The sequence below is a fragment of the Mirounga leonina genome, unplaced genomic scaffold (assembly GCF_011800145.1).
Source record: "Mirounga leonina isolate KUSES-001 unplaced genomic scaffold, KU_Mleo_1.0 Mir_178, whole genome shotgun sequence".
Lineage (NCBI taxonomy): Eukaryota > Metazoa > Chordata > Mammalia > Carnivora > Phocidae > Mirounga > Mirounga leonina.
The window spans coordinates 4,795,462-4,817,925 of record NW_023270464.1 but is presented as its reverse complement, the minus strand read 5'-3'; the positions used below and the strand labels follow the sequence as shown (position 1 = coordinate 4,817,925).

The window sequence follows — 22,464 nt, the reverse complement described above, 5'->3', positions numbered from 1 at the left end:
CCAGTCAGGAAATGGGCCAAAGACATGAATAGATACTTTTCCAAAGAAGGTGTCAAGATGGCCAACAGATATATGAAAAGATGTTCAACATCACTCAGCGTCAGGGGAATACAAATCAAAACCACTATGAGATATCACCTCATACCTGTCAGAATGGCTAAAATTAACAGCATAGGAAATAACAAATGTCAGCAAAGATACGGAGAAAAGGGAAGCCTCTTACACATCCATGGTAGGAATGCAAACTGGTGCAGTCCCTTTGGAAAACTGTCCAAAATGTTCAAAATAGAACTACCCTATGACCCTCCAATTGCACTGCTAAGTATTCACCCAAAGAATGCAAAAATACTAGTTTGGAGGACATACCCCTGATGTTTATAGCAGCATTATAAACAATAGCCAAATCATGGGAAGAGACCCAATGTCCATCAACTGATGAATGGATAAAGAAGTGGTATATATACACAATGGAATATTACTCAGCCATCAAAAAATGAAATCTTGCCATTTGCAACAACATGAATGGAGCTAGTGAAATGCTAAGCAAAATATCATAGAAAGACAAATACCATGTGATTTCACTCATATATGGAATTTAAAAAACAAAAGAGATGAACATAGGGGAAGGGGGAAAAAAAGGAAGCCAACCATAGAGACTTTTTAAAATTTAAATTCAATTATCTGAAATACAGAATATCATTAGCTTCAGATGTAGTGTTCAATGATTCACCACTTGTGTATAACACCCAGTGCTCATCACATCACATGCCCACCTTAATGCCCATCACCCAATTACCCCATCCCCCCACCCATCTCCCCTCAAGCAACCCTCAGTTTATTTCCTGTAGTTAAGAGTCTCCCATGGTTTCTTTCCCTCTCTGATGACTTCCCATTCAGTTTTCCCTCCCTTCCCATATGATCCTCTGTGCTGTTTCTTATATTTCACGTATGAGTGAAACCATATGATAATCGTCTTACTCTGACTGACATACTACACTCAGCATAATACCCCCCAGTTCCATCCATGTCAATGTAAATGGTAACTACTCATTCTTTCTGATGACTAATATTGCATTGTATATATATACCCCATATCTTCTTTATCCATTCATCTGTGGATGGACATCTCAGCTCTTTCCACAGTTTGGCTATTGTGGGCATTGCTACTGTAAATATTGGCGTTCAGGTGCCCCTTTGGATCACTGCATTTATATCTTTGGGGTAAATACCTAGTAGTGCAATTGCTGGGTCATAGGGTAGCTCTATTTTTAGCTTCTTGAGGACACTCCATACTGTTTTCCAGAGTGGCTATACCAGTTTGCATTCCAACAAATAGTGTAAGAGGGCTCCCCTTTCCCTGCATCCTCGCCATTATTTGTTGTTTCCTGTCTTGTTAATTTTAACCATTAGGACTGGTGTGAGGTGGTATCTCATTGTGGTTTTGATTTGTATTTCCCTGATGCCAAGTGATGTGGAGCTTTTTTTCCTGTGTGTGTTGGCCATTGAGGAAGACACAAAGAAATGGAAAAACATTCCATGCTCATGGATTGGAAGAATAAATATTGGTAAAATGTCTATGCTCCCCAGAGCAATCTACACATTCAATGCAATCCCTATCAAAACACCATCAACATTTTTCACAGACCTGGACAAATAATCTCAAAATTTGTATGGAACCAGAAAAGACCCCAAATAGCCAGGGGAATGTTGAAAAAGAAAATCAATGCTGGTGGCATCAGAATGCCGAACTTCAAGGTATATTACAAAGCTATAATCATCAAGACAGTATAATACTGACAAAAAAAAAAAAATGTCACATGGATCGATGGAACAGAATAGAGAACCCAGAAATGGACCCTCGATTCTATGGCCAACTAATCTTCAACAAATCAGGAAAGAATATTCAATGGAAAAAGGACAGTCTCTTCAATAAATGGTGCTGGGAATATTGGACAGCCACATGTAGAAGAATGAAACTCAACCATTTTCTTATACTGTAAACAAAGATAAGCTCAAAGTGGTTAACAGACCTAAATGTGAGACAGGAATCCATCAAAATCCTAGAGGAGAACCCAGCCAGGAACCTCTTTGACCACAGCTGCTGCAACTTGTTGCTAGACACATCTCCAAAGGCAAGGGAAACTGAAGTGAAAATGAACTATTGGGACTTCATCAAGATAAAAACTTCTGCACAGCAAAGGAAGCAGTCAACAAAACTAAAAGGCAGCCTATGGAGTGGGAAAAGATATTTGCAAATTACATATCAGATAAAGGGCTAGTATCTAAGATCTATAAAGAACTTATAATGTTCAACACCCAAAAAACAAATAATCCAGTCAAGAAATGGGCAGAAGACATGAACAGACATTTCTTGATGGTATTTTGTTAGGGGTCACATGAATGTGTAGATTGCTCTGTGTAACAGAGACATTTTAACAGTATTTATTCTTCCAATCCATGAGCATGGAATGTTTTTTCATTTCTTTGTGTCATCCTCAATTTCTTTCATAAGTGTTCTGTAGTTTTTAGAGTACAGATGCTTTACCTCTTTGGTTAGGTTTATTCCTAGGTACCATATGGTTTTTGGTGCAATTGTAAATGGGATCAACTCCTTAATTTCTCTTCCTTCTGTCACATTGTCAGAGTATAGAAATGCCACTGATTTCTATGCAGTGATTTTATATCCTGACATATTGCTGAATTCCTGTATGAGTTCTAGCAATTTTGGGGTGGAGTCTTTTGAGTTTTCCACATAAAGTATCATGTCATCTGGAAAGAGTGAGAGTTTGACTTCTTCTTTGCCAATTTGAATGGCTTTTATTTCTTTTTGATATGTGTGTGCTGAGGCTAGGACTTCTAATACTATGTTGAACAACAATGGTGAGAGTGGACATCCCTATCGTGTTCCTCACCTTAGGGGAAAAGCTCTCATTTTTTCCCCATTGAGAATGATATTCACTGAGGGCTTTTCATAGATGGTTTTTATGATATTGAAGTATGTTCCCTCTATCCCTACACTGTGCAGAGTTTTAATCAAGAAAGAATGCTGTATTTTGTCAAATGCTTTTCTGCATCAATTGAGGGAATCATATAGTTCTTGTCCTTTCTTTTATTGTGATGTATCAAGTTGATTGATTTATGAATGTTAAACCAGTCTTACAGCCCAGAAATAAATCCCACTTGGTTGTGGTGAATAATCCTTTTAATGTCCTTTTGGATCCTATTAGCTAGTATCTTGGTAAGGATTTTTGGTATCCATGTTCATCAGGGATATTGGTCTATAATTCTCTTTTTTGGTAGGGTCTTTGTCTGGTTTGGGGATCAAGGTAATGCTGGTCTCATAGAACGAGTTTGGAAGTTTTCCTTCCATTTCTATTTTTTGAAACAGCTTCAGAAGAATAGGTATTAATTCTTTAAATGTTTGGTAGAAGTCCCATTGGCAGCCATCCAGCCCTGGACTCTTGTTTTTTGGGAGATTTTTTGTTACTGCTTCAGTTTCCTTGCTGATTATGGGTCTGTTCAGGTTTTCTATTTCTTTCTGTTTCAGTTTTGGTAGTTTATATGTTTCCAGGAATGCGTCCATTTCTTCCAGATTGCCTAATCTGTTCGCATATAGTTGCTCATATTATGTTCTTAAAATTATTTGTATTTCCTTGGTGTTGGTTGTGATCTCTCCTCTTTCATTCATGATTTTATGAATTTGGATCCTTTCTCTTTTCTTTTTGATAAGTCTGGCTAGGGGTTTATCAATCTCATTAGTTCTTTCAAAGTACAAGCTTCTAGTTTCATTGATCTGTTCTACTGTTCTTTTGGTTTCTATTTCATTGATTTCTGCTCTGATATTTATTATTTCTCTTCTCCCACTTGATTTAGGTTTTATTTGCTGTTCGTTCTCCAGCTCCTTTAGGTATATTTTTAGGTGGTGTATTTGAGACTTTTCTTGTTTCTTGGGAAAGGCTTATATTGCTATGTACTTCCCTCTTAGGACTGCCTTTGCTGCATCTGAAATGTTTTTAACATTTATGTTTTCATTTTTATTTGTTTCCATGATTTTTAAAATTCTTTTTAAGTTTTCTTTTTGGCCCATTCATTCTTTAGTAGGATGTTCTTTAATCTCCTAGTATTTAAGTTTCTTCTAAAGTTCCTCTTGTGATTGAGTTCAAGTTTTAAAGCATCGTGGTCTGAAAGTATGCAGGAAATAATCCATCTTTTGGTACTGGTTGAGAACTGATTTGTGACCCAGTATGTGATCTATTCTGGACAATGTTCCATGTGCACTTGAGAAGAATGTGTATTCTGTTGCTTTAGGATAGAATGTTCTATATGTATCTGTGAAGTCCATCTGGTCCAGTGTTTCATTCAAAGCCCTTGTTTCATTATTGATCTTCTGCTTAGACAATCTGTCCATTGCTCTGAGTGGGGTATTAAAGTCCCCTAGTATTTTTGTATTATTATCAATGTCTTTCTTTAACTTTGTTATTAATTGGATTATATAATTGGCTGCTTCCATGTTAGGAGCATAAATATTTATGTTAGATGTTCTTGTTGGATAGACCCTTTATAGGTTGATATAGTGTCCCTCTCCATCCCTTACCACAGTCTTTGGTTTAAAATCTAATTTGTCTGATAGGAGGATTGCTACCCCAGCTTTCTTTCCATTAGTGTGATGAATGGTTCTTTGGGTCTAAAATGAGTTTCTTATAGACAGCATATGGATGGGCCTTGCATTTTTATCCAATCTGATACCCCGTGTCTTTTGATTGGACAATTTAGCCCATTTACATTCAGAGTCACTATTGAAATATATGAATTTAGTGACATTGTATTACATGTAAAGTCACTGTTCTGTATTTTGTCTGTGTTCCTTTCTGGTCTATGTTGCTTTTTGTCTCTCTTTCATTTACAGGTTCCCCTTTAATATTTCTGCAGGGCTGGCTTAGTGATCACAAATTCTTTTAGATTTCGTTTGTCTTGGAGCTCTTTGTCTCTCCTTCCATTCTGAATGATAGCCTTGCTGGATAATGTATTCTTGGCTGCATGTTTTTCTCATTTCATACTCTGAATATATCTTGCCAGCCCTTTCTGGCCTGCCAGGTCTCCATGGACAAGTCTGCTGCCAGTCTAATGTTCCCACCCTTGTAGGTTAAGGAACTCTTGTCTTGAGCTGCTTTCGGGATTTTCTCTTTATCTCTGAAATTTGAAAGCTTCACTATTATATGTCTCGGTGATCTATATTTATTGATTCTGAGGGGGGTTCTTTGTGCCTCCTGGACTTAAATATTTGTTTCCTTCCCCATATTAGGGAAGTTCTCAGCTATGATTTGCTCAAATATACCTTCTAGTCCCTCTCTCTCTCTCTTTCCTCTTCCCCTGGGACCCCAATTATTCTAATATTGTTTCACTTTATGGTGTTGCTGATTTCTCAAAGCCTCCCTTCATAATCCAGTCGTTGTTTATCTCTTTTTCTCTGCTTCCTTACTTTCCATCATTTTTTCTTCTATGTCATTGACTCTCTGTTCTGCCTCATTTACCCTAGCATTAGAGCATCCATTTTAGAATGCATCTCAGTTAAAGAATTTTTTTTTTGCCTGATTAGAATTTAGTTCTTTTATTTCTGCACTAAGGGATTCTATAGTGTCTTTTATGCTTTTTACAACCGTAGCTAGTATCTTTATAATCATTATTCTGAATTCTAGGTCTTATATCTTACTTATAACCATATAGATTAAATCTATGGCAGAGAGTATTACCTCTGGTTCTTTCTTTTATTGGAATTTCTCCTTCTAGTCATTTTGTCCAGAGAAGACTAGATGAATGAGAGAACAAAATAAAAAATATCAACCATGATCCCAGCAAAATATACACTAGACAAATCCGAAGAGACAAGAAATCAAAAAAGAAAAGAAAAAGGGAAAAAGAAAGAATATAATCTAATAGGTGGATAAAAACCCTTGGTCCTGGATGTATTTTAGTCTGTGTGTTAGAAGACACTAGATCCCAAAATTGTAATTAAACACACACACACACACACATACATATGTATACACACACACACATGAAATTGTATACAGTGAAAGAAAGCCAAAATGAAGAATATATCTATGAAATGTAAATGTAAGAATAAAAGTTAAAAAAATACTTAAAAATAGAGTTGATAAGTTAAGAAACTAATTGAAAATTTTAAAAAAAGAAAATTTTAAACTGAAAGACTAAGGAATCATGAGAAAAAACCTCAAATTCTATGTACTGTTCCCCCAGCATAGGAGTTTTCAGTTCTCTGTGATACATAAACCTGGTATTAGCCTGATGTTCCTGCTGGTTTTCTGTGGGAGGGGCCTGTTGCACTGATCCCCGGGTGTCTTCTCCTAGGTGGAGTTGCACCACCCCTTGTCAGGGGACTGGGCTCAGGTAAGCTGCATTAGGTTGCTCTATGTGGCTTTTGTTCCCTGAAGGCTTTCCTTCCCACTTGAGAGGTTGAAGAAAAAATAAAATAAAAATGGTGGTGCCCCAGTTTCCAGCCCTGGAACTGAAAGATCATGGCTCCCACTCTTCAATGCACCCTCTGGCAAAAGCAGTCAGTCACTTTTGTGTTCCCCAAAGTCTACAGAGTCCTGCAGTGCACACCTGCACTTATCTTCCCAGGGGAATGAGGAAGGTCTCACTGGTGTCCTGCCACTTGCTGGGCTCCTGCTCAGATAGCGGCCACCCAATTGTGCCACAGTTTGTGGTCTGTGACAACACTGATCTGAGAGCCCACTCCTGGGCTCAGTGATCATAGCTGGCTTCCCCGCTCCAATGCTTGGGAACTCTGCTGCACTCAGATACCCCTGTTCTTTCTGTGACTCCAGGGACCTGAGTCAATACTGTCCCACCTGGGATTCTGCCCCTCTTTACCTCCTGAGCACCTTTCTGGCATGGACATCCCTCACAGGAGCAGACTTCTAAAAGTTCCAATTTTGCACACCGCTGCTATATCTTTTTCTGGTAGCTGGCTTACATAGGCTCCCTCCCCATGGCAGTTTATCTTCCAGTATATCCCCTCCAATTCACTTCTCCACACCTCCTACCTTGCAACTAGTGGTTGCTTTTCTATTTGTAGAATTACAGAAATTCTTTTCTTAGATCTCAGGTTGAATTCACAGGTGAATGATTTGATAGATATGTAGCTGAATTCAAGGGACCAGATAAAACAGGGTCCACTACTCCTCTGCCATATTCCCTGCACCTCAAGAGACTATCATACAGAAGAAGCTGAGGGTTGATGGAAGGGAGGTGGCTGGGGGATGGGCAAAATGGATAATGGGTATTAAGGAAGGCATTTTTTGTATTTAGAACTGGGTGTTATATCTAAGTGATGAATCACTAAATTCTATTCCTGAAACCAATATTGAACTATATGTTAACCAACTAGAATTTAAATATCTGTAAATGAAAACAAAACAAAACCAAAAAAATGTGAAGGCTAAGCCATTTGCATGCATTAGAGGAATTGAATTGCACTGTGATCTATATATATCCAATCTGGGGGTGAAACTGTCTATTTTAGTGCATAGCTGGCAGCCTAAATACACTTGTAGTAAAGTGACCTGGGGAATTATCACATGAGTACTGAAAATTTGAGAAATGGTTCTGCCTACACGTGAACCATTTACACATTTGTCTGTGCTGCTGGAATCTTCTCAGTGATGATTGGTCTCTTGGCAGCTATTAGATGGTCAAAAATCCAAAGAGATTATGGATTTACTTTTCTCTTGTAAGCGAAACAAATATATGAGAATTAAACAGGTATGCATTTTGTCCCAAGAATACTGAAATTTTTTCATGGAATTAAAATGCTCCAAATGACAGTAAGAGTCTACCTATGCTAGTCAGCCATTGATTGTGTTTGCTGTTCTCCCTGACTTCAAAATGTGATCGTAGTGTCCAATGGTCACAAAATCCTTAGCGTTTTGTGGTGCCTGGGTGGCTCAGTTGGTTAGGCGACTGCCTTCGGCTTGGGTCATGATCCCAGAGTCCCGAGGTCAAGTCCCGTATCAGGCTCCCTGCTTGGCGGGGAGTCTGCTCCTCCCTCTGACCCTACCCCCTCTTTTTTTTTAAGATTTTATTTATTTATTTGACAGAGAGAGCAAGAGAGCACAAGCAGGGGGAGCAGTAGTAGGAGAGGGAGAAGCAGGCCTCCCGCAGAGCAGGGAGCCCAATGCAGGGCTCGATCCCAGGACCCTGGGATCATGCACTGAGCCAAAGGCAGACGCTTAACCATCTGAGCCACCCAGGCGCCCCAGACCCTACCCCCTCTTGTACTCTCTCTCTCTCTCAAATAAATAAAATAAAATCTTTTAAAAAAATCCTTAGTGTTTAGTGTCTATCACATATTTCAGGCTGTCAGTCACTTATAAACATGCTTGGGTCAATGATGACATCAATAATTTTTTGTTTGAAAACATGGAGAACATGACTGACAGAAACACTTCTCTGAAATTGAGTTCAAGACATATAAAGGCCATATAACAAAGTTAGTGTTACCCTGAAATAGATTGTGGTAATTTAAGATCTATTTTGTAAACCATAGGATAAATAGTAATAACACAAAATTATCAAGAGAAGGGCCCCTGGTGGCTCAGTCAGTTGATCATCTGACTCTTAATTTCAGCTCGGCTCTTGATCTCAGGGTCTTAAGTTCAAGCCCCACATTGGGCTCCATGCTGGGCATGGAGCCTACTTAAATATAAATATATACATAATTCAAAATATATACTAAACTCCTACCTTAAGAAATAAGAAAAGGACTCAACTAGAAAATCAAGTACGAGGAAGTAAATAATAAAGATTTGAGCAAAGTCAATGAAATAAAAATAAAATCCAAAATAACTATAAGGAAAACTCATGAGACCAAAAGTTAGATTTCTGCAAAGGTTAATGGAACTGACAAGCCTTTAGTTAGACTGAACAAGAAACAAAGAAGATATAAATCACTAAAGTTAGGAATGAAAGAGGGGCATCACTATTGATTCTGTAGATTCCATCAGAAATATTATTTGTCTCGTGTTTTCTTGAGGGAAATGGATATGGAGGAATCCAAGGTTTTAGTTGCACTTAAGACTCAGCAATGTGCCACTGATATTTAGATTCCCATCAATATCAGTGCTTATCTCTGTGAGGCTTCCAGAAGGTCCCTCTACACTACAGTCACACCCATTCAAATTTATCTATATTTCTAGCCAATGTTTGTTTTAACTAGTCAATAATTTAATCTATTTTAGAAGACCCTTTGTAATTTCAACATTAGATAAATACATTAATGATATGGTGAGTCCTCCATGTTTTCCATTCCTGTGGATTCTAGGATTTTTGGCATTTCCGTGTTTAGACCAAAGCATAAAGGCATAGTTCTTTTCAGGCATGAAGATGATATTGGGCCAAAGTAAGGTATGTGACAGAGAACATCCCTGCACCCTCAGTAGCGTGTCCTGTTGAGTATGAGCATTAGAAGAGAATAAGAAACTACTCTAAACACATTTCATGACAAGCTGGAAGACTGTATGCACTCCCTACCTGTTTAGTTATTTTTCTCAAATTACTGTACACCATGATTCTCAACATAGTTGATGTCATACTTCTGAGGTGAAAGTTAGTTCTTGGGAGCAAAAGAAATCTTATATATTACAGTGGATCATGGCCCTCCAAACAGCCACCATACATAAGCAGATATACAGCATATCTGTGGTATTAAAATTTGAGGGTGTGAAAACTAGGGGGAAATGCCTAAAAAAGATATCCACGCAGCTGCTGCTGCTGCTGCTGCTGCTGATGATGATAATAGGTTGACAAACACTCTCATACAAGTCTAAAGAAAATCTATTTCTGCCATCTAACTCCAAGAGTCAGATGTGATGGAAGCTAGAGCAGTTGCTACAGTTTGTCAAGATTTCCTCAGTAGTAGCAGGTTTTGCAGAGACAGTGATTTTAGAATATTGTGTTTCTTTTCCCATTTAGACTCACTTAAATCCTTCTCTTCCAGAATACATTATCCTAACTTAGATCTTAAATATTTTCTGAAGAACTGTGTCTGTGTGGTTCTTTTGAAGGGAAAGGCTGCTTGTCTTTCACTGGGACTTTCAGAAAACCCAAAGGTCCACATCTACATATTTGCCAACAACAATCTTCAGAACCAAATTTACTCTGAGAACAGAGAATTATGTAAGCACAATGATATACCATTCCTTTGGCTCCTGAGATTTATAAACTTTTGTTCAGCAGGAGCCAAAGTTCTATTGGAAACAAATTTACTAGAACTACTCTCATATATGCCAATGCATTATGAAATATGTGGATCTTTAAAATATCTGTTGTTGAAATCTTAGCTAAGATTATTTTGGGGAAAATATATTTGAAAATAGAATTAAAAGATACTACATTATGATAAATGTTTCTAAATTTGTCAGCAGGCAGGAAATGAAATTAAAAAGGCAATGGTATTGTATCAATGTGTCTATATTCAAAAGACAAGTATACTTTTTAACAATTATGGTTTTTGCTTAGTTTTTCTTTAATATAAAGGTTAATATTTTACACCTTTATATAAATCTAGTATTTCAAGATATTTTAATGATTGACATGATAAAAGAAGAAAGCCTAAATATATTTGATTAACTTTGTGATATGATGTTCTGCAGATGACTTCAGAAAGACATTTTTAGGATATTGCTTTCAGATACACACAGTTCTTTTTCACTGAGTAATCAGTGAATTTGAGATCAGTAAATAACATGTAAACCATTGTTCTGTGCAGTTTTAAGGATACTCTGACTATAGTAATCAAATGTGTTCTTCATTTTATCACATCTACACTCTATTGCTATACTATATTGTTATACTGATGATTTATGCTTTCTTCAAAATCATAGATAAAAATATTGTATTTATGAATTATTTTAAATGAAGAATGGTTAAGACTCTTGTAATTATTACACAAGAATGTACCATTTCACTAGATTATTGCTTTGGGGCAAATATTAGACTGTTGTTATAAAAGAGTAATTTAGTTTAATCCAATCTTTCCAAATATTTATATATTATTGATGTGTATATTTTCTTCTGAAGATGGTCTTGTAAAAATTGATAAATATAAGCTAGAAACAATTTTCTTTTGCAAATGGAATTGTTGGGAGCCTCCCTTGGACTTCACCAGATAGTAATAGAGAAACCATATTTTTATTGATGTATATATAAAAGTAAAAGTGTTTTATAACATGTAGTCTTAATAGAATAAGAATATTTTACTTTGCTAAAATAATTATTAGCCAGCCACTTTTTGGGTGTATTGGATCTCAGGGGAAGGGAGAGCAATGCACATTTGAAGGTGTGCACATGACACACAAGGACTTAGCAATATCCACCCTTTGTAATCTGTATAGCAGGATATGCACAATTTGTGAATATTTTATTGTTAAATTTGATTACATGCACAACTGTGTATATAGGTACATTTATATTTATATCTGCATATTTTTTCTTAAAATGTTATTTTTCCTCTTTTTTTTCCCTGCCAGGTAATGATGGATCCTAGAAAGGAAGAGAAACTCTCTATGCCTTTGCCTTTCTTGAATGCCATCTCCAGAGAGTGAAATGACAAATTAATTTTAAGTCGGTGGTTCTCCATTGCTGCTTGTGGTCTTCTGGACCCTTGCAGGTATGAATATATTATCATGGAACTGCATGTTTACTGGGAAAAAAAAAAAAGCCCACGATGCATAGCAGTTGATAGATCTTGCTCTTCTTAAGATTGATGACATTTGGTTGTAACTAAATATCATTAAAAACCCGCCCAAGATCCAGATAATAGTGGGCACAGTAATTGGGAGTTGTATCTGTGGGTCATAACAGGCCTTACTAAATGCGGGACTTTCTCAACGACCACTCCTAAAACTGAACCAACTTCTACAAGACCATTTACTAAATTGCTTCTCAGGTCTTTCTTTCTATGTTTGATTAATCAAATGCACTTTTAATTTCTTATGACCTGACATTTTTATTTTATTTTTGTGATATAAGTACCTATGGATTGCCGGGCATAGAATAGGTTCTCAATGAACTTTTATTGAGTATAGATATATGAGTAGATTATTTTAAGTGATTTTGTAAATAACCTGGCCAACTAAGCAGAAAATGATAAATGATGGGGGAAAAAAAGGCATAATTTTCAGTGGGATTCAAGCAATCGAGTCAGTCTTGGAAATGCACAGGAGAGAAGGACTCTGATACAATGTGCTAATGTTGAAATGTATAGAGTTATGGTTCAGGTAGCTATAGTTTCAGAGCTGTGTGAGTAAGAAGCAGCTTCCAAATAAAATCAATATGAAAGAGTACCAAAGAATAACTTCCCAGCATCCAGCTGATTAACCTTTTTCACTAGAAGTGGCATTTCTCATTTCCCCCCCAGAAGATTACTTCTTGGGAACTCTTGGGAGTGAATGATACCAGTAAATCCCTGAAACAAGACTCTTCAGACAAGAAGGCTATGGTCCAAGGGCTGTGCTTTGAAGGTAAGGTTTTGTCAGAATAGTCCTTGATTTCTAGGGGCAACCATGTCTGGGTAGGAAAATAGATGTTAGTTTTCTGAAGGTTGATGACTTTTGGCTTGATTCTAATTGACCTCAAGGGCCAGAATGCATAGTGAGTTAAGAGATACAGCTTCTCAGGGCACCTGGGTGGTCGGTTAAGTACCCAACTCTTGGTTTCAGCTCAGGTTGTGATCTCAGGGCCCTGAGACCAAGCCCTGCATCAGGCTCCATGCTCAGTGCAGAGTTGGCTTAATACTCTCTCTTCCTCTCCCTCTGCCCCTCCCCTTTCTCTCTCTCTTTCTCAAATAAATAAATACACAAATAAATAAATAAATCTTTAAAAAAAGAGATACAGCTTTTTTTTTTAATATACCTTCATAGATTTTCTGTATTCCAGTTAGAATATTTGTGGTGAATATGAAAGATTTCCTTAGTGTTTCTTATCCAATATCCTACTTGGCTGAATACATTGTGTTAACAGAAAGTTGTTGTATACATGAAATTCAGTGGTTCTCAATAACTATTAGACTGGAGTGAAGAAAAATAGTTTTGTCTGAAATAACTGATCAAATGAATGAGTGACCTAGAACTTAAAGGAGCCAATACAGAGGGAAAGAAACAGATAAAATTCTGAGATAGTTGGAGGTGTCTATCCTTTTTAGCTCAGCAAAGAAGAAAAAGTAGCACTGATGTTGATTTAGGAAGATTTAAAGTCATTTTTCTGGCCACAGGGTGAATGCAGCAGCTGAAAATGTGGCTTTCTTTGTGTCCTCTGTGTAGATTCATACATGGCACATGTAGAGGTAGAGTATATAAGAATTTCATAGCCCGCAATGGGCTCCTTAGACAATGTGTCACTCACCTTTGCCAATATTCCCGTCTGTATCCTTGCAGGTGGTGACCACAAATGTGAGGTGGATTTGTTACTGAGGGTGCCATTACTTCTACCACCAGCTTCACCAAAACAATGACACACTCTTCTTTATGCTTGGCGATTCCTCTCTTTCCTGTGTTGCAGTGGACACCTCCCGCAGATAAGAAATGCTTAACTGAGAAATGCTCATGTTGGGATATCATCGATGAGACTTTAATTTGGGCATGGTGACTGTTTCCCTTGCTGCCACTTGACTCAATCCCAGGAGCCTCAGTAGAGGATATATTATTGCACAAGAAACTCAAAATGGTGGAATTGCTCAGTGCTCCCATAAATATACATTTATAATTTCCATTTGCCATATGGTAAAAATTTTAAATAGGATATATTAAAACGAAACTGCACAGTTTTTTTCAAAAATTCAAAGCGTATTTAAATATCTAATATATAAATTAAGTGCCCTCCTCTCTCCCAATTCTCTCCCCCAGTGTTTTCTTCTCTTAAGAGAGTTGTGTGCATTCTTTAAGTGGATAGATGCACACACACAGACACACATACACACGAACTATTTTGGGGGGGTTCTGGAAGTGGGGCCATATTGTACACATTCTTCTGCAAATTGCCTTTCATTTTACAGTTTTTAATACCCTTTTCTATTTCAATAATATACATCTGTGTCATTTGTTGAATGACTGCACGACTGTTTTGTAGATGAAATACAATTAAATGTTATAAGCATTTCTCATCCATAGATATTTGTTAGCACAAAATTTCTGTGCAATGAACCTCCCTATCAACAATTTTGCATTTGTCTATTATATCATTATAAATTACTTAGCAGTTGAAATACTGGGATTAAGGATATGCACATTTCAAATTATTACAAGATTTCCTTAAAATGTGGTAACAACTTTATCTTCAAATGGCAATGAATGAGATTGCCAGCTTTCCCACAACTTCACAGATAATGGATTTTATAAATATTTACATTTTTAGCAAATGTGATAGCCCAAACTATTGTCTTAAATTGTATTTCTTTTGCTTTTGAGTTTGATCATTTTTTTCATATTAGCCATCTGTATTCTTTAATTTCCTCTTTCTGTCCAATTTCGGGGGTTGGGGCTTAGTCTTCTGATTTTGAAGAGCTCATTTATTATTGGGGAAAAAAGGTTTGGATTGTCAAGCTTTACAGATATTTTTTATGCACTTTTAAACTTCATTTTTGTTATAAGAATGTGTATGATTGTTATATGTCCAAGTATAACCATGTTTGCTTTTACGGCTTCTGAGTTTCATGTCATTTTGGAAAAAAATATTTATACTGATTCCATAAAACCGTCACCTATGTTAACTTTTATTCTTTTGTCTTTCTTTTATTCAAATTTAAATCATGAGAAATTTTTTTTTATTTGAAATCTTAAAGTTGCCAAGTTATTTGCCATTACTTGCGATTATTTGCCAATAATTGCCCATTTATCTGTAATGTCATCTTGCACATGTGCTGTATTCTCATCTGTGACTGGCACCATTTTTGTTCTGTGGGTCTGTGTGTCTCTTCTTCTGCCTCCTGTCTCATGTGTCTACTCGTTGGAAGAAATTACAGTTTAGACTGCAATTTCATCAACTTTAATAAATTAATTTAGGGGAGAATTTGGTTTTTAATACTATAAGTCTTCCTATCCAAGAACAAGGTATGTCTTTCTTTTTATTAAACAATTTTAATTATTGTTAATATTTTCACTTTGTGATAGAGGTTTTTCTTTCAGTTTATTTTCTCCCTTGATATTTTTTCTACATCTGAAAGTTTTGTTTTGGGGGGTAGGTGTTCACCTTACTCTTTCTCATGACTTTTCAGATTTTGTCTAAGTACATACATACCAAAACTTTTGAAAATACCAATCATTTTGATTCGTTCCTTCCAAATGATCTTGATTTAATTATATTGATAGTGTTCACTGACTCGTACTTTCAGAGCACTTAAATGTGGAACTATTACCCATCTTGATTTAATCAGTTTTTAATGGAATGTTTCTTGGGTTTGACCAGTACATTGTTGCTGGTCTATTACCCAAAAAGACTCCAAGAAAAAAAAAAAAAAACTATAATCAAGAAAAGCTGAGTGTGTTAAACTTACCGCAGCAAGGGAAAACACCATTTTGACAATGTTTAATAGTGTTCTCTAAGTAGGCTTTGGGGTCTGGGCTGATGTGATTTAAGATGGGCTTTTCAAAAAATAGAACGGGTTAAGAATGGACAAAATTTGTCAGGCAGTAGTATAAGGTTGGCAAAAGAGTAACATGATGTGAGTCTAGATAATCAAATTTTTGTTTGATAAATTAGCTGTTTGCCTTTGTGAGTAACATGTTTTTCAATGATAGAAGAGCTATTAGCTTAGATGAGAAATTGTGAATGTATTTATTTGTTTGCAGTTCTATCTGGTGTACAGGACTCTGCTAGGGATGGTATCAGGTCCTAGTCCCAATAGGTAAGTTATTTTGTTTTAGGTGGTCTCAATCATCAATGAAATAGGTGAATTTTAAATTTGAGATGTTTTTGTGTATCATATTAAGTAAGTCTCCCACCTTATATATATTTGTAAGAAATTTTAATCAGAACCAGGTGGTAGATGTAATAAATGCTTTTTGCATAAACAGTTGTATAATTCTTCAAACTTTTATTATTGTGAAATAATTCTATTATTGAAATTTTCTTTTTTTCCTTGAATGGACAAACCCTATTTGGTATAAAAAAAGTTTTGCTCTGAATTTACTACTAAATTATGAGTATCTTAATTTGATTTGGACTTTTGGCAAGTATACTATTAAATGAAGTTGATCTGTAATTTTCTTTTCTATATTTGTCATATTTTGATTTCAGATGCTCTGGTTGCATTAAATTAATTTTGAGGATTTTCTTTTTTACTCTATTCTATAGAATGGGTTGAAAAGCTTTAGCATTAATATGAAAGGTTAAGTTAACATATCAATTAAATCATCAGAACTCTCCTTTGTTTTTTGTGGTTTGAAGTAGAACTGAGGCTATCTAGAAAATTTTCTCACTTTTTTCTTTTTTTTAAAGATTTTATTTATTTATTTACTTGAGAGAGAGAATGAGAGAGAGAGAGAGAGAGCATGAGAAGGGGGAGGGTCAGAGGGAGAAGCAGACTCCCTGCTGAGTGGGGAGCCCGATGCGGGACTCGATCCCGGGACTCCAGGATCATGACCTGAGCCGAAGGCAGTGGCTTAACCAACTGAGCCACCCAGGCGCCCTTCTCACTTTTTTCTATGGTGATTCCTTATTTTTTGTTTTGCATCTTATATTTAACTTGTTTTCTTCTAGAAAATCACAATCCAAGCAGATTTTCCAACACAGTAACATGAAGTTGTGCAAAATGTTCTTTCATCACGCTATTAATTTCTCATTTCAATTGATATTCCTTTTCATTCCAGTTTTAGTTGTTTTGCCCTGCTTTTTTTTTTCTTTATTTTAATTAAGTCTGACTCATGGATCTTTAGCAACATTAGCTCTTCCTTTTCTTCTCCCTCAATCAGCTTTTTGGTATAACTTATCAGTCTTTTTTTATGATGTTCTAATTTATTTATATTTTTTTCTGTAGTGTTTTGTGTTTTTAAAATAAATTCTAAACATGTATAATCCACTTATTTTCACTTGTTTTTGGTAGTGAAAGATTTGCACTATTGTAACTTTTATAAAACTTCTCATTATGAACAGATAAACATGCAGAGTATAAAGAGAAAAGAACAGTAAACTTGTAGACACCAGGAAACCAGGTTCTACCATTATCAACAGTTTGCCAAATTTACTTCATGTTAATTATAAGTTATTTTCAAATAACTTAGAGAAATTAGGAAACTTCTTTTTTCCCAGAATCATTTTAAAAATTATATATTTGTTACAAATAATATATGTTACAAAATTCAAAATTTACAGGAGGATATTCAGTGAAAGGTAATTCAGCTCAATTCTGTCCTTTATAACTACCTAATTTTCCCTTTTTGGAGAAAACTAGTGTTAAAGCTTCTTGTTTCTGCTCTCTCTCACACACACACACACACACACACACACACACACACACACACTTTTGTAATGTTCTATAACTTAGTTTTCTATATTTTTGTACTCTATAAATATTTTACTATTTCTAGGGACACCTGGGTGGCTCAGTTGGTCAAGCATCTGCCTTTAGCTCAGGTCATGATCCCAGAGTCCTGGGATCAAGTCCTGCATTGGCCTCCTTGCTCAGCAGGGAGCCTGCTTTCCCCTGCCTCTGCTGCTCCCCCTGCTTCTGTGCTGTCTTTCACAAAAATAAACAAATAAAATATTTTTAAAAAATAGGATAAAGAAGATGTGGTCCATATATACAATGGAATATTACTCAGCCATCAGAAAGGATGAATACCCAACTTTTATATCAACATGGATGGGACTGGAGGAGATTATGCTAAGTGAAATAAGTCAAGCAGAGACAGGCAATTATCATATGGTTTTACTTATTTGTGGAACATAAGGAATAGCATGGAGGACATTAGGGGAAGGAAGGGAAAAATGAAGGGGGGGAGATCAGAGGGAGAGATGAACCATGAGAGACTATGAACTCTGGGAAACAAACTGAGGGTTCTAGAGGGGATGGGGGTGGGGGGATGGGTTAGCCTGGTGATGGGTATTAAGGAGGGCATGCACTGCATGGAGCACTGAGTGTTATACGAAAACAATGACTCGTGGATCACCACATCAAAAACTAATGATGTATTGTATGGTGACTAACATAACATAATAAAATAAATAAATAAATAAATAAATAAATAAATAAATAAATAAATAAATAAATAAAAATATTTTACTATTTCTAGCAGATCAATTCATATCAGTATTGAAACCTTTTTTAATATTTATATTCTTACACAGCTAACATTTCCATAGGTAAATGCGTAGATCTCAACTATATAATTCATTGAGTTTTCCTAAGTGTATACCCATGTAACTACTACCATATTCAGGAATTAGAATCTTTTTCTTACTTGAGAACCTCCCCTACTACCTCCTTCCAGCCACATGTAATTCACATAGGAAACAGTGTTCTAATTTCTATAATAGATGAATTTTGTCTGTTTTTGAAATTAATATAAATGGAATCACACAGTGTGTGCCTAGCTCCTTCCACTCATCATAATGATATTAGAATTCATCCATGTTATTCTGTATAAAAGATTTGGAAGATTTTTACACTCTCAGACAGTGCTGTATGATATTTTCATATATCACTAAACTTGGACATTGTCATTCTCTTAAATTTTATCTATTTCAGTGGGTGTGAGGGAGTATCTTATTGTGACTTCAGTTTTCAATGTGATTACTTAAAAAGAGAAACAATTTTTCATGAGGTTAGCTGCCAATTATAAATCTTATTTGGTAAAATTTCTGTTTTTTCCAAAGTTTATTTTTTTCTTCCAAGTTTTTATTTAAATTACAGTTAGTTAACATTCAATGAAATATTCAAGTGTAGAATTTAGTGATTCAACACTTATATACAATACCCAGTGCTCATCACAACAAGTGCATTTCTTAATTGCCCATCACCTATTTAACTCATCCCCACACCCACCTCCCCTCTGCTAACCATCAGTTTGTACTCTATAGTTAAGAGTCTGTTTCTTGGTTTTCCTCTCTTTTCCCCCCCTCTGTTTTTTGTTTGTTTGTTGTTTTATTTTGTTTCTTAAATTCCACATACAAGTGAAGTCATATGGTATTTGTCTTTCTCTGACTGACTTATTTTCCTTAGTATAATATCCTCTAGGTCTATTCAAGTGGTTGCAAATGGCAAGATTTCATTATTTATGATGGTTGAGTAATATTCCTTTGTGTGTGTGCGTGAGTGTATATATGTGTCCTATCTTTTCATTTTTTTCCTTATGGTGTTGGTTGTTGTTCCTTCATTTTTTATTTTGAGTTCTCTCTCTTTTTCTTAATGAACTAAAGGTTTAGCAATTGTGTTTATCTTTTCAAAAAGCAGTTCCTGATTTCATTGATCTGTTCTATGTTTTTTTAAGTCTCTATTTCATTTATTTCTGCTCTAATTTTTATTATTTCCTTCCTTATACCAGCTTTGAGTTTTATTAGTTCTTTTTCTAGATACTTTAGGTATAAAGTTAGGTTGTTTACTTGAGATTTTACTTGTTTCTTTTTTTTTAATTTGAATTTTGTTAGTTAGCATATAGTGCAATATTGGTTTCTAGAGTAGAATTCAGTGATTCCTCACTTAGATACAACTTGTTTCTTGAGGTTGGCCTATATTGTTGTAACCTATCTTTTCATTTTCAAATTGTTTTTGATGCAGACTTTTTTAAAAATAATAATTATACTTTTTATTTTTTAAAACTTAAGAATAATTAACATACATTGTTATATTAGCTTCAGAGGCACAGTGTAATGTTTCAACAATCCTATGCATTTCTCAGTGCTCATCAAGATAAGCATACTCTCAATCTCCTTTATATATTTCACCCATTGCCCATCCACCTTCCCTCTGGCAACCACAGTTTGTTGTCTGTATGTAAAAGTCTGTTTTGGTTTGTTTGTCATTTTTTTTTTTTGTTCATTTGTTTTGTTTCTTAAATTCCACATATGAAGGAAATTGTATGGTATTTGTCTTTCTCTGACTTATTTCACTTAGTATTATACCCCCAGATCCATCCATGTTGTCACAAGTGGCAAGATTCCGTTCCCTATTCTTATTGAAACATTATTTATAATAGCTAAGATATGGAAGCAACACAAATGTCCATCATAGATGAATATATAAAGATGTGTGTATATATTAACATATACATACACACACACACACAGCCATAGATAAGCAGACATTACTAATTTTGATGAAGATCCAGTGTATCAGTCTGATTCTTTCATTTTTAGTGCTTATTATGAACTCACTATTAAATCTTTTCTTACCCCAAGTTTGCAAATATTCTAAGTTTTCTTCTAAAAGCTTTATATTAATAGCTTCACCACATAAGTGTAGCATCTATCTCAAATCATTTTCATGTGTGGTATGATATCAGGGTCAAAGTTCACTTTTTCCTCTTTATTTGTGGTTTTTATTTTTATTTATTTTTTCATGTGCCCTCTCTAATGCCCATTACCCAGTTACCTCATCCCCCCACCCACCTCCCTTTCCACAACCCTGTTTATTTCCTGGAGTCAAGTGCATTTTAAATGTGTTCTTTCAGTTGTTCCAGAACTATTTACTGAAAATAATTTTTTTAATTTAATTTAATTTTAATTCAATTAGTTAACATATAGTGTATTATCACTTTCAGAGGTAGAGTTCAGTGATTCATCAGTCATATCTAACACCCAGTGCTCATCACATCACGTGCCCTCCTTAATGCCCATCACCCAGTTACCCCATCCCCCAATCCACCTCTCCTCCAGCAACCCTCAGTTTGTTTCCTATAGTCAAGAGTCTCTTATGGTTTGTCTCCCTCTGATTTCGTCTTATTTTATTTTTCCCTCCCTTCCCGTATGTCCTCTGTTTTGTTTCTTAAATTCCATATGAGTGAAATCATATGATAGTTGTCTTTCTCTGACTGACTTATTTTGCTTAGCATAATACTCTCCAGTTTCATCCACATCCTTGCAAATGTTAAGATTTATTTTTCTGATGGCTGAGTAATATTCTGTTATATATATATTACATCTTCTTTATCCATTCATCTGTCAATGGACATCTGGGCTCTTCCATAGTTTGGCTATTGTGGACATTGCTTCTATAAACATTGGGGTGCAGGTGCCCCTTAGAATCACTATGTTTGCATCCTTTGGGTAAATAATAGTAGTGTGATTGCTGGGTAATAGGTTAGCTCTATTTTCAGCTTTTTAGGAACTTCCATACTGTTTTCCAGAGTGGCTGTACCAGCTTGCATTCCCACCAATAGTGTAAGAGGGTTCCCCTTTCTCTGCATCTGTGCCAACATTTGTTGTTTCCTGACTTGTTAATTTTAGCCATTCTGACTGGTGTGAGGTGGTATCTCATTGTGGTTTTGATTTGTAGTTCCCTGTTGGCAAGTGATGTTGAGCATTTTGAAAAAATTTTTATTTTTCTGTTCAATTATCTGATGCCTTGCTTGAAAATAAATGGACTATATATGGATGGATCTCTTTTGAACTCTCTGTTTTAACCTCTATGTCATTCTTTTTCACTGAAACTTCATAGTAAATCTTGCTATAAGATAGTTTATGTCAAAACCTTTGTTCGTCTATTCAAGGTCTTTTGGGGTAGGGAGCTGATATTAGTATAGTAACACCAGATTTCTTATCATTACCATTTCTCTGATATGTCTTTTAAATCTTTTGAAATCTTTTGGTCCATTACATAAATATACTTACTAACATATTTGGATTTCGGCTACTATTTGGCTACTTTTTCCCCCTATTTGTCCCTTTTAGTTTACTCCTCTCTCCCTGCTTTGCTTCCTTCTTTTGGCAAAGAATTAAATAAATGTGAAATTATTGAATTAATTGAATGTATTTTAGTTTTCCATATCAAGTTGTTTATTTACATTTTAGCTCTACTTTTAAGTATTTTGTTTAGGGGTTCCCATATGGATTATAATATGTAGTTTTAACTTATGATAGTCTTAGAGTTAATATTGTACACTTCATTTAAAGTGTAAAAACTTTTAGCAAAATAGTTAAACTTTGTACTCTTTCATCCGTGTTCACCATATTTTATATCTACGTATGATATAAAATCTATATGTTAAAATTATCCTTTCTGCAATCAGTATTTTTTTAATTTTATTTTATTTTATGTTATGTTTGTCACTGTACAGTACATCATTAATTTTTGATGTAGCATTCCATGATTCATTGTTTTCATATAACACCCAGTGCTCCATGCAGTATGTGTCCTCCTTAATAACCATCACCCAGTTAACCCATTCCCCCACCACCATCCCCTCTAGAACCCTCAGGTTGTTTCTCAGAGTCCATAGTCTCTCATGGTTCGTC

The 22,464-nt window shown here is 35.5% G+C and overlaps 1 long non-coding RNA gene across 1 annotated transcript in view; it reads left to right on the top strand.

The window, feature by feature from the left end:
* Window positions 1–16,276, top strand: part of LOC118022962 — a 43,795-nt gene extending 27,519 nt beyond the window's left edge. Inside the window, exons 8-10 of the long non-coding RNA XR_004682608.1 lie at window positions 11,550–11,689; window positions 12,440–12,542; window positions 13,455–16,276. This is a non-coding gene — a long non-coding RNA (uncharacterized LOC118022962). The remainder of the gene's footprint in view (window positions 1–11,549; window positions 11,690–12,439; window positions 12,543–13,454) is intronic.
* The last annotated feature ends 6,188 nt before the right edge of the window (window positions 16,277–22,464 follow it).